The 12,651-nt window shown below is 33.4% G+C and overlaps 1 pseudogene; it reads left to right on the top strand.

Annotated features, from left to right (window-relative positions):
• Positions 1 to 2,282: 2,282 nt before the first annotated feature.
• Positions 2,283 to 12,470, top strand: LOC132613110 (GDSL lipase-like; annotated as a pseudogene).
• The last annotated feature ends 181 nt before the right edge of the window (positions 12,471 to 12,651 follow it).

Below are 12,651 nucleotides of genomic sequence, written 5' to 3'. Positions count from 1 at the left end.
TTTGAGTTATTAAGTAAAGTCTCTTACCTTCTCTCTCTAGTTTGATAAATTTCTTCTATATAGCTATTGTCGGGTCATTCACTTGTGCTTATATTATTCCTTTAAGTATTTTTATTTCCTTTATTTGGTTAGTCTATCTGCAATTTCTGTCCCTTCTCTAAAGATGTGCTTTATTTTTAGACATTCTAATAATCAACCACATGCAATCATCAGTAAGATTGGAGTTTAAGATCATTAGAACCAGTTAGCATATTAATAACCTCTTTACAATCCTTTACGATTTGTAGTGGCTGGTGACACGCTTTTTTCTAGTGCAATTTCTAGGTCAATTTGTAGTACCATAATTTTTGTTTGAATATTTGTGGCATAGGGGATTCTTTTGTTGAACCCTACAATACATTTTCCATTATCGTCTCTAGTTACTCCTCGTTTTTGCTAGTTGTTTTTGCAAGCCCCAATCAATAATGAGTTTATATCCGAGCTTGTCTGGCAGTTCCATTTTATGTAGCAAATTTGCTTAATTGTCTCTCTCGTTTTGCAATTGGTCAAAAGGTAATACTCGATCGCTTTGATTTTGGTAAGGTGTCTATGTCCTCCTTTCTTGAAGTAGTTATCATTCCTATTAAATAAATGTCATAGAGCAAAGGGGAAGATATCTTGGCATGTCCGGCCCGGCCCACCAGCCCGGCCACTAGTAGCCCGGGTGATGGCCCACTGTGGCACCGGCCCACTTCAAATAAATAAAAAAAAACAAGATAAGTACTACATTTATTACTAATAATAAATATTTTAAAAATATTGCATTCCAATACATTAGGAGTCTCTTTTTACGAAGCACTTTAGTTTTCTTTAAAATTGTATTTTAAAGCTAAACAATCTTGTTTTCTCAACAAATATACCTTTGATACATTTTCAGTATATAGTATATATTATATTGTGATAGTACTTATCTCAACAAATATACCTTTCATAAATCATTCAGTTCAATTTCATGCCTTTTCACAAGTGTCTACGCAACACACCGGTACCCCCCTCCACCTCCCACCCCCCTAATAAGCTAATACCTGACGCTCCGGACTTGTGGAGATATATGTCACCACAATGTTGACATTTAACATGTTCCTCATCTACTCGCTCAAAATGCATCCATACCGTACTTGAAGTTGATCTTCGAACTCGAGGAGAAGGTGGAGGTGAAGAATTGTGTGAAAATTAAGAAGAATGGAGGGGTATTTATAGTTTGAAAATATGACCAAAGTGAAGTTATTCACAAATTTAGGGGTTCAAATAAAATTAGCAACGACTAGTTTTTTAAATTTACAACGGCTAGCTTTTTGAATTTGACGACGACTAAACTTTTTTTTTAATTTAGCAATTTTATCATTAGATGTAAATGTTAATTTTATTATTATTAGTAAATGTAAATGTCTATTTTTGTATTAGAACTTTAAAAAAAAAAAATCCCGGCCCACTAACTATAACCTGGCCCGGCCCGATTAGCCCGAGGTGTAGCCCCTATCCGGGGTGGGCTGGGCCGGACACCCTTTTCCCTCTCCAAGCCCGGCCCCCTAACTTACGGCCCGGCCCCGACCCTACCCCTTGTGGCCCACGTTTAAATGGCCCGACCAGGCCCCGGCCCGGCTCACTTGACACCTTTACCCATATGTGAAAAGTCTTGCACTTGGTGCCAAGATCACATAAATTTTATAATAATAAAATACAGTAATACTATTTTGTCATGTGTTACCCATGTTCTATAATATAATAGAGTGCTTTTGGTGTAACAAAATTTATCTTTCATGAAAAGTATTTCTAATGCTTGATTGGTGAGTGAAAAATATTTTTCAAACATATATATCTTAAATATTAATAATATTATCAAATTAGTGTTTTAATTAAATATTTGAGTTCTAAAAATTAGTAATAATATCTAAATTTTAGTTGGATCAAATATTTAAAAAATTAAAAGTTAAAATAATTGGAAGAAAAAAACCTTCACCCATAAATAAGGGAAATCAGTTTCCATAACTAAGATAGTAAGGGAATCACTTTCCCCTTTTGATAAAAAATGTGAAAAACATTTTTTAATAGTAAAATATATCCTTTTTTCAGAAAAATATTTTCATGAAGAGTACTTCCTGACCATTAAACATGCCTTAAATAAAAAAGTCTAAAAAAGAAAGTCAACGAGGTGGCATTATAAAATTCCATTCATTGGTGTATTCAGAAGTCAGAACAACTAATAATTTTCAAATTTTATCTTGCTCTACCTTATCCCTCCCATGAAAAATCTAAGCTTTCACCTATGCATTTTAATTTTCCTAGCTTGCTTTAATTTCCCAATTGGTTGTTTTGACAACCATCATGTGCAGACCAAACGCACAACTAATTTCTTTGTCTTTGGAGACTCCATGTTGTTGGGATATATACTATTAACCATGTGTTTGGATATAGTATTTATTATAGAAAAAATATTTATTCATTATTTAATAAAGAGTTAAATAGATCATGCACTAGTATGTGTATCTTTTACTTATATAGTAGATGATTTAGTGTATAGAGTTTAGCTTATACACAGAAGATTAATTTGTCGATTCTTATAAGTATAAAAGTTATGTTCACAATCTAAGATGGAAATTGGATAAAGCCATCGGTATGATTGTAGCAAAAGATTAATATAATGTATCTTCATTATGGGAACGGTATAGTTCCGTCTTCTTGTGCTAATACATTTTGTATGTATTGAACGGACCAAGTAGAGATAAGTGTTTTTGTAATGAATATATAAAACAAATTCTCTAGTTCATTAAATGTACTTATACTCTTAATCTTGATATAATTATTATGATCAATGTGATTTGTTCATTATTTTGATTTATTAAAAGGTACGACTCAATTACAGGTCTATGTATTCCTGGTAAATTGGATAATGGCAAATTACATTTGTGAAATAATAATTAGTTGATAGAATTCATGTCTCGATTTTGAAATTGATGATACCCTTTTATGGATGCTTATAAGTCTCATGTGAAAACTCTGAAGGTGAATTTTGTATCTGTCACATGATGTAAGCAGAAATATAAAGGATTAATTGTCAGTAATTTAATTTAATTGATTGGTATTTTTAATCTTAACATGAGGAGTTAAATAGGTTTTAATGTATGATTTCGAATTGAACTGAAGAGTGCAGTTACGATTTTTTAGTGGAATAATTCGTAATTTATTATGGTAGGATTAATTCAGATTTTTTGAATTAATTAAATAATAGGAAGCCTCGTTAATTAAATTATGTGGTCTCTGCTGTGCCCGAATAATAAAAAATTAAATGGAATATTATTTTTTGGTGGAAAAAAAAGACCCAAACGATTTTGGAAAAGGATGAAAACCCTAAACCTATAGTTATAAGATAGGGGTCTTATTCCATAAGGAGGCTAAAGGGTTTTAGAAGTTTCTTCAACCTTTCCATAGAAATTCGCCCACACGAATTTCGCAAATTCTGGTATTATCGGGTTACACAGCGGAAGACTGTGGAACTAAAGGATGAACACCTGGACAGCTATTGCTCGTGCTTGAAGGTGTGATTTGCAATCACGGTCACGCTTCAAGAGATAAGTATCGATTTTATGTTTGATTAAAAAATTTGATTATGTGTTGTGTATATTACATGCAAGTTCGATCCAAGCTATTTGCTTCCGCTACGTATGCCTGATTTCCATCACATGTTTGATCCTGGAAACAATAATTACTTAGAGAATATCAACGCTTATCGAGCAAATTTCAAGCCATATGGAGAATCATATTTTGAGCATCCTACTGGCAGATTTTTTGACGGGCGCCTCATCCCTGATTTTATTGGTAAGGAATCTCGAAACTCCTTTTGATTCGGGTGTGTTTGGTACGAAGAAAAAAATTTTCCTTGAAAGATAAGTTATTTTCTTACTTATATTGTTGAGTTTGATACCTAAACAGAAAGTATTGTCCTAAAGCATTTGTATAGGAGTATAATTTAGGCAAAATGCTACGGGCGTAAAGGATGTGTGGCAAGGTGTGGGAGTGGTGGGGATGGGAGCTATAAGGGGTGGGAGTGGGGTAGGGTACCAATGGCGAAGTCAGAAATCTTACTAAAGGTATTCAAGATTTAATATATATCTATAAAAAATAATATTTGACTTATATACGTAGTAATTTTTTTTTTAATATATATAAAGTATAATTTTTTGATGAAGGGTGTTCAACTGACCACCCTTTCGTTTATGTAGCTATGCCACTGGGTGTATTGGAGGTGAAAATGAGAAAATTAGTACGGAATATCACTTGCTAAACTTTTTTTTCCCTAGTTCCACTAGATAAGTTGTTTCCTCGTTTTTAAGGAACTTGTTTTTTTAGAATAAAAACTTTTGTTGAAATTTTGACTAACCAAATATGAGAATACTAGAAAAATAGTTTCCTCCATACCAAACACACCCTCAGTACCTTGACACTCTTCTTTTATTGCAATCGCTTTATGATTTTCTGTTTTTGTTTTTGAATTTAATTTTAATCTTATATAATGTCAGTATAATGTTTTTTTCCCACTATTAGCGGAATTTGCAAATTTGGCAATGATTCCATCATATTACCAAGCTCTTCACACATCGCTAAGACTCTACTTAATCAACTCCTCTCACAATCTTGTAAGTCTGTCTATATCCCAGTGTCTCCATAACTCAACACTGGGGCATTTTTGGAGAATTTACATCGTGTCTAGTAGAGTCCTACTTATAGGTGTGTTGCGCACCACATTTATAATCAGGAGGCTATAAGCATATGTTTCATTCTCGTCACCTGTCTACAACCCTTGCGAAGTTATAAATCCATAAATAACATTCTCTCAACAGGTTCAACCATAATTCTTTCCATACCATATTATTTTCCACCAATTCTCCTAAACCGCATTTCTCAAGTTCATATTTGTTGGTCGGAACAAAATTGGCTACTACGTCAACTTCTTCGCCCGAAGACTCTTACATCATCTCCGGTCGAAGAGGGGCATCTGTTGACACCCAATTTTGTCCCTCCTTTATTTAATTTTATTCACTCGGGCGTCTAAATTAACTGACGAGCTAAATACTTAATTTTCACTACTATTATTTTCGATACTTTTATTTTCAACATTACGAGCATTACTTTATCACAAATTTTAAATGTTCGTCATCGTTTCATTTTCGGGTTTGGAATCGTTAAATTAATTACAAGACAACACTTTGTAAAATCTTTATTTTTCTACATATTAATTATTAACTGTCTTTACATAGTATATGTTGTACTAGTTATTAAATTAGAAGCCCAAAGATAATTAATATAGAGGAGGAATTTCAGCCAAATAAACAACCCACATTTTAATACCCAACCCACATTATATCAGCCCACATTTAATTCAAACGACCAGCCCATTACCCCTAAATTTTCGGACCAACTGAGCCCAAATAACCCCCTACCCGTCCAGCCCACGTTTCACTAAACCGACCCAGCCCATTTTCGTTTTCTTCACCACCACCTAAACGAACCCTAATCAAAAAAACGCTGCCCTCTTCTCTCCCTCTCTCCCTTTCTCTTTCTCTCACCATCTCCGCTCCTCCCACGCTTCTGTCCCCTCCACCTCCTTCTGTTCCCCACTCCTCTGCTTCCTCCACTTCCCTCTGTCCCCCACTCTTCTCTCATACGCTCCTCTCTCTCCTTTCTTAAACCCAAACCTTATAAAAGGATGGTGAGTTGAATCGAGGAGGAGGAGAGAAAAAAACGGAGGAAAAAGATCCGAAAAATCCCATGGTTTCTTGACATCAATTGGAAATTCTAAACATTTCATTTTGTTTGCTCTATTATTATTTCAAAGTCGAGTGTATAAAACTCGAGAATTGAACACTGATTGGACACGGATTGAAATACTTTAATTTTGACTCGAGTTTCGAATCTGTCAATACGAGAGTAGATTCGAGGCCTCGACGCCTTCATTTCACTGCATCCGAAAAAGGTCAATAACTTTCCTCCCTTTTTTTATCATTTCTAGCCTCGTCTGTTTAGTTTATCTTCGTAGCAAGTCGTTTTATTTCTGTGGTAAAATTGTTGCTGGATCGCCTTTCTGTTAGTATCAAAATCGTGTTGTAGTATACTGTAGTTTGGATGCTTAGACTGAATTTACAAGACTCAAAACCTATTTGAAAGACGAATATACATAGGATATACCGCGGGTATCAAGGTAAGCAGAAGGTATACATTCGACATACACCCGATATACACACCATGATGTGTATATTCTAGGTATATTGTGTATATGGTTAAAACAGGTCGACATTTCCCCCTCTTTTACTCTATTTGTTCAAGTAATATAACTTGACACGAATGCAATCTGTTTGGGGTTAGATATGATGAAATGGTTATATGACATGTTTATGTTGTTTGCTAGTTAATTTGGTACTGCCCAGTCCTAGTTTTACAGAAATACATTATTTCAAACTATGAGGCTGTAACTCTCCCCTCTCACTCGATCAGTTAAAACCATATAGAAAAAGTAGAATATAGCAATGCTAAAATCTGCCCTGTCCCTTTCTTACCTTCTTCATCTTGTTACAAATATCTGATTTCTCTAGGATTAGTCGAGTCCAAATTTAGCTTGTAAAGATCCTGTACGATTTAAATATATGCCTGTGATTGTCTAAGCACCATTCATATGCCTGTAGTAATTGACTACGTTATTTAAGGTTTACGACAAGTTTGCTTGCATTGTATACCTACTAGCATTATTTGTGTGTCAATTGTTTTTGAGAATTTGAACCTATCGTTGATCTTTGTTTCATCTCCAACAGTGTCAAACATATATATGTTATGTTCCATTAAAACAGTTTCTTGGTTTTTCTAAACTTACAAATGATCTTGTGGCAAATGCTATATGTTATATGTGTCTTACCTAGAATGAAGTTAAGAATCCTAGTATGTCAGGTTTAACTCATTTCCTTTTCCAGTATTTGTACATGTCTCTTCTTTGGAGAATACTTGCAGTTCATCTTGAATACATTCTACGAACTTGTAAAGAGATTGGTCCCCTTAAGTTATCAAGACCAAATAATTCAGCTTAAATATCCATTTGCTAAGAGAATCTGAGGAATTGTCTCTTTTCTGCCTGTATACATTCAGTGGATTACACTAACTGCTCATGACCTCATTATTAGACACTTGTTATAATGTTGTTTGTTCTAACCTGATCAGCGTATTACTGTGGGTTGTCCTCCCCTTTCCATGCACATTTGATGTCCATCCTGACTAAGTATGAGTCCCTGTATAGATGAATGCTTGGTTTGGTTATTGAGATACTAAGATAACTATGGTGAGAGATTATCATTTGGGTTGTCTGCCATCATGTGTTCAATTGCTTTGTCATATGTATTTGATCTGGATTCCCATACTTAGTTGACATTCTAAAAACTATTACATGATAATTCATTTGATTCATGTCTTGATGAGTGGTCTACAAGATCTAGCAGTTATGTTAATTGGGAGCAATTAAGTCTGCTTGCTAGTTAGATATATGCTCATCTCACCTTTCTTTGTTGCTAATCTGGAGAATGTTCTCATGAATATTGCGAGTGTATGCTGGATTTCTATGTTTTGATTATTTGCAACACATGCAATGCACTGGTTCGGGTACTTGTTTAAATGAGACTGTAGAGTATATATTTTCTCTTACCTTTACTGGCCAACAGTTTATTAGATTACTGTGTTTGGTTCTATTTGAGTACAATAAGTCATTAGAGTTGATGATAAAATAGTTAACCTGTCTGGTTAGTTGACAATCTGTGCGCTAATTGATTCAAGCAGCCCCATAAAACATGTTATATTTCCGCACCAATTCAGCTTTACATGCTAAGTGTACTCGTATCGATTATATATATGTATGTATACGATAGGTAGATTTCAGCCAATACATCTATAGGGAAGTTAGTTAGTCATTATGGATGAAGTTTGAACCATCCCTGGTGTTAGCCATGCCTGGGATTCATGAAATCCCTTGGAACTTGTGCAACATCGGAAAAACGAGGGTGAAAGCTTTCCAATATTAAACTTTTATACCTCTTACGAATGTGTATACATGAGATATACTTGGATATACACATTATATACATAACCTACTGATTTGTTTTGAACTTATATTTTACATGTTTAATCTTATTCGTTGAGTAGATACTAATCCTTTCTTTTCATTTTTTATGCATGATATCTCGCATACGAGTCCAAGCGATTCATCATCTTCTCCCGCATTTTGGCATTGGGCCAAAGCCCAACAAAATCTCCTTCTCGAGTCACCCCTGTTCGCAGCCAGATTAGAGAACAAAATTTGGGCCGAAGCCCAATAAGAGACGAACAGTTCGCATCAATCCATTAAGATTACTGGGCCGAAGCCCAACAGGAGCGCACAGCCACAGTCTGAAAGTGGGCTGAGCCCATTTATATTATATCTACTCCTCTATTTTTTATTTTGTGTGCATTTAACATGTATTGTATGACTAACATTTGTGCTTGTTAATTAAGATAAACTTTAGTAACATTAAGGGTTTTAGTTTAGTAATGGGTAGTTAATTCCACAAATTACATTCACTTCTATTTTCTAAACTATTTATAGTATCTGTAACATTTATTTGAGTAATTGATTTTCAAATAGTATGCCTACATATTTTTGGGTTAAAGGAATCATTTCTCATTCTTACCATCTTAGGAATTTCAAAACGTCACTAACACACAAATATGAATCTGATTATATTTTATGAACATTTTCAAGATTTACTCAATTATGCATATTTTTAGCCGAAATTGGTTAAATAAAGAGTGATAAAAAATAGAAAGAAACTTATGGCCTTTTCATCATGTTTAAGAATATAATTCTGGGCATTTCTACACCATCATATTCATATAATATTATTTTTTTATCTAAAGATCGCATTTGTCAAATCATCTTTTAAAAGGCTATTATTCATAGGCAAATTATCTTATTTTCTACAGATCTTATTTTTGAATAACATTACTATATTTTTCATTTAAGGCCTTAGCAATATTTTTGAGTCTCATTTAACATTTAGAATCTTCTTTTACGCAAATTATTATGTTTTCTACAAGTATTATTTTAAACAACACTATTACACTTTCGTTTAAAACCTTAACAACATTTATAAGTCGTGTTTTCAAAATAGTATTAGAAATCTTCTTTTATACAAATAATTATTTTCTACAAGTCCTATTTTAAATAGCATTCTTACAAGTCTATCTATAACTTTAGTCGCATTTACAAAGCTACGTTCTTTTTATAATACTATATTTACACTTAGCCTAACTAATCGTAAGTCCGGTCGGTTAACCATTGTTAATGGGTCTTAAAGGGTGCCTAATACCTTCCCTTTAGACTAATTGAACCCTTACCTAGAATCTTAAGTTTCGCAGATTTTTAAAACAGAGTTAACTTTAAAATAACTTTAATTAACCATTAGGTGTCCTAATTCACCATAAATAATTAGGTGGCGACTCCTTTAAAATAAACAAAAAATAGGAATCACCAATATGTTGTACTCTACTTTAACCCGGTTAAAAAGGGGTATGACAATACATATCCTTAGTTTAAGACTACAAGATTTGAAAACCTTTTTTACTTTCTGAAATTCGTGTTAAGTCAAACTAAGACAGACAAATTAAAACGGTGGAAGTACAGTTGATGCAATTGGAAATATTAAAAACATCACAAATTTCAGAACGTCTAACAATATTCAAATTTTATTGCAGATAAATTTTATTTTTTCATTGGCTTAGTACTCTTGTTAACTCCAATCACCACTCACCAATAAACATTACTTCCTCTGTCTCATATATGTGGCACCTAATTTCGAGAGTCAAACTTATTAATTTTGATCATGAATTTGGACATGAATATTTTATTTTATTTTTTGTAATAATAATTTCATATTTAAAAACTATATAAAATATACTCCTAATAGAGATTTTTTACGCAGATAGCTCAATTTGTTATGGTATGTTAGTTACAATTTTTATCGGATCAGCCATTAATGTTTATCATAGACATCAGGTGACCTTATGGTATAAATGTCCTGTTATACTGTTACTTATGACATGGAACCTAACTTGTTTTGTACTTACAGGTGATCAGCCCAAACACACAATTAGGCAATTTTAAGACTGACAGAAAAGTTGAAAGCACAACTAGGGAAAAAAGATTCAGAGGCATTGTTGTCCAATGCAATCTACTTGTTCAGCGTAGCCAACAACGATTATCTGCGTCTTTTCGACATTCCAGATATGCCTTCCGAAATGTCTTGTTTAGCTTATGCAACAGAGCAGGAATATATGAATATGGTGATGGATAACTTCATCAATGTCATTATGGTAACAAAACACAAGGTTTTTTGTACACTAATTAAAGGCTTAATACATCGGTGACCGCTTAAATTTGTCAGTAAATTTCATTTAGATACACAAATTACGGCTTGCTCAATTGAGCACCTGGACACATGATAAAGTGTTCCTACTAGGCACTTTCTGTTCAAATTAAAAAAAAAAAAACATTTTTGTGTGTGTTCTCAAATGCTCATTAGGTAAATAAGTTAAACATTTAAAATATGTCATCTGCTTTAACTATACGTATTCAAGAGTACGTATTTGGCTCAATAACCTGTAAAACCTCTAGCATGTTATGTTCAATTGACGCTGATGTGTGTCAAAAGATAACCTATTTTATGTAGTTAACTTATCTACGTAATGAGCACTTGAGACAACGCGCAAAAAGTTTTTTCGAAATTTGAATCAAAGTGTCTAATATGAACACTATATCATGTGTTATGTGTTATGTGTTCAATTGCAACGAGCCATAAATGAAGTGTCTAAATGAAATTTACTGATAAGTTTAAGGTGTTACTATGTATTAACCCTTAATTAAACATGTCTATAGAGAGATACTTAATTTGTTGTGTTGTTCTTTTTTTTTTTTTTTAACCAGGAAATATACAAGTTAGGAGGGAGAAAATTTGGCATCCAAAATCTGTTGCCTTTAGGCTGTTTACCAAGATTTAGGGGTAATTGCTTTTCTTTAGGGAGGTCATCATGGTGATTGCTTGGATGAACTCAACTCCATAGTAAAGAAGCACAATTTAGCTCTTTTGCAAAAACTCAAACAATTCAAGAAGGAATTAAGGGGGTTCGAGTACTCATATTTCAATGCTCTTAATGAACTCTTTGAGAACCCTTCAACATATGGTGCGTTCCTTTTGGACTTTAGCACGTAACACAACTTTTTTTTATAATGAATTTAACATTATGTACACTGGCCGTCTAAAATTTCTAACCATATTAGAAAATTTTAACCCGATATAGCAGGTACACTATCTTATGTTTCCAGACTAGTTAGTACTCAATTTATGGATGGTGACATATAGTTATCTTCCAAATAACATGATAAGACGTAGGCATTTTGGCCTTTTCCAACTTTTGGCCCGTCGGCCAAAATTAATTACAGGCGCTAGCCAAAATATACAATAACCTATACATTGATTATGTATATTATATGTATATTGTATGTATATTTATACGTAATATACAAAACATATACATTACCGGCTATTATGTTCTAGAGCGGTCCAAAAATGTATACACTTATAGTATGGAAGTTAAACTCTTTTGCAATTACAACCTTATGTTTAAGGTAAATTAAAGAGGGTGGAGATAATAATGATACTTCTTTTTATTATGTAAAGGTTTCACCGAAGCAAAGTCAGCATGCTGCGGATTTGGTCCATACAGAGGATTTGGTATTTGTGCAGTTGCAGAGGCTTATGAGTTGTGCAAAAATGTGAAGGAACATGTCATATTTGACTCTTATCATCCCACTGAAAAGGCTTTCCATCACTTTGCACAAGTATGGTGGCAGGGAAATCCAAATTTAGTTGAGCCTCAAAGTTTGAAATCGCTCTTGGACTAGTCTCTCGCCCAGCCTTCACCTTCTTCACTGATCAAGTTGAAGCATTCAATTTGAAGCGTTCAACGTTGGCTTACTGTCTTCTTTTAAGGTTGAACGTATTCATTTGAAGCTAATTCTATGCTTTCCCGCATCATAAGAAACTTTGATTATCAAATTGTATGTTATTTTATCTTTTCTTTTTTGATTTTTTTTTTCTATTACATTGAGATCAGGGAAGAAGAAGGAAAAAGATGAATAAGGAGAATTAAATTATTTACCTAATGTATTGTGAGAGACTCTCAATTCTACAACTAGATTGTAAGCACAGGCGGGATTTTGACGCAGAGGGGACACTAATGACCAAATGTCTTAATATTAACATGTCAATTGTTACTGTCAAAGTTTAACTTTTTGAAAACTTAATAATTATGATAAGGTATTAATAAAATAGTATAAACTTCAACATTGGAAGGAGGATAATGTGTTTAGAATGAGGAAAAGATTTGATTTGGGGCCTCTTCTGTTTTTTTTTTTTTTTTTTTTTTGGTGTGTGTTTGTGGGGGGGGGGGGGGGGGGTTAAGGGAGGACTAAAGAATAAAAAATTAAAAAAAGTATGTAGGCTTATTAATTTATTTGTAGAGAATCTACAAAACAAATTCAACAAA

Source organism: Lycium barbarum, chromosome 10, assembly GCF_019175385.1.
Source record: "Lycium barbarum isolate Lr01 chromosome 10, ASM1917538v2, whole genome shotgun sequence".
NCBI classification, from domain to species: domain Eukaryota; kingdom Viridiplantae; phylum Streptophyta; class Magnoliopsida; order Solanales; family Solanaceae; genus Lycium; species Lycium barbarum.
The sequence above is the reverse complement of the archived record's forward strand: the minus strand, read 5'-3'. Positions and strand labels throughout refer to the sequence as shown.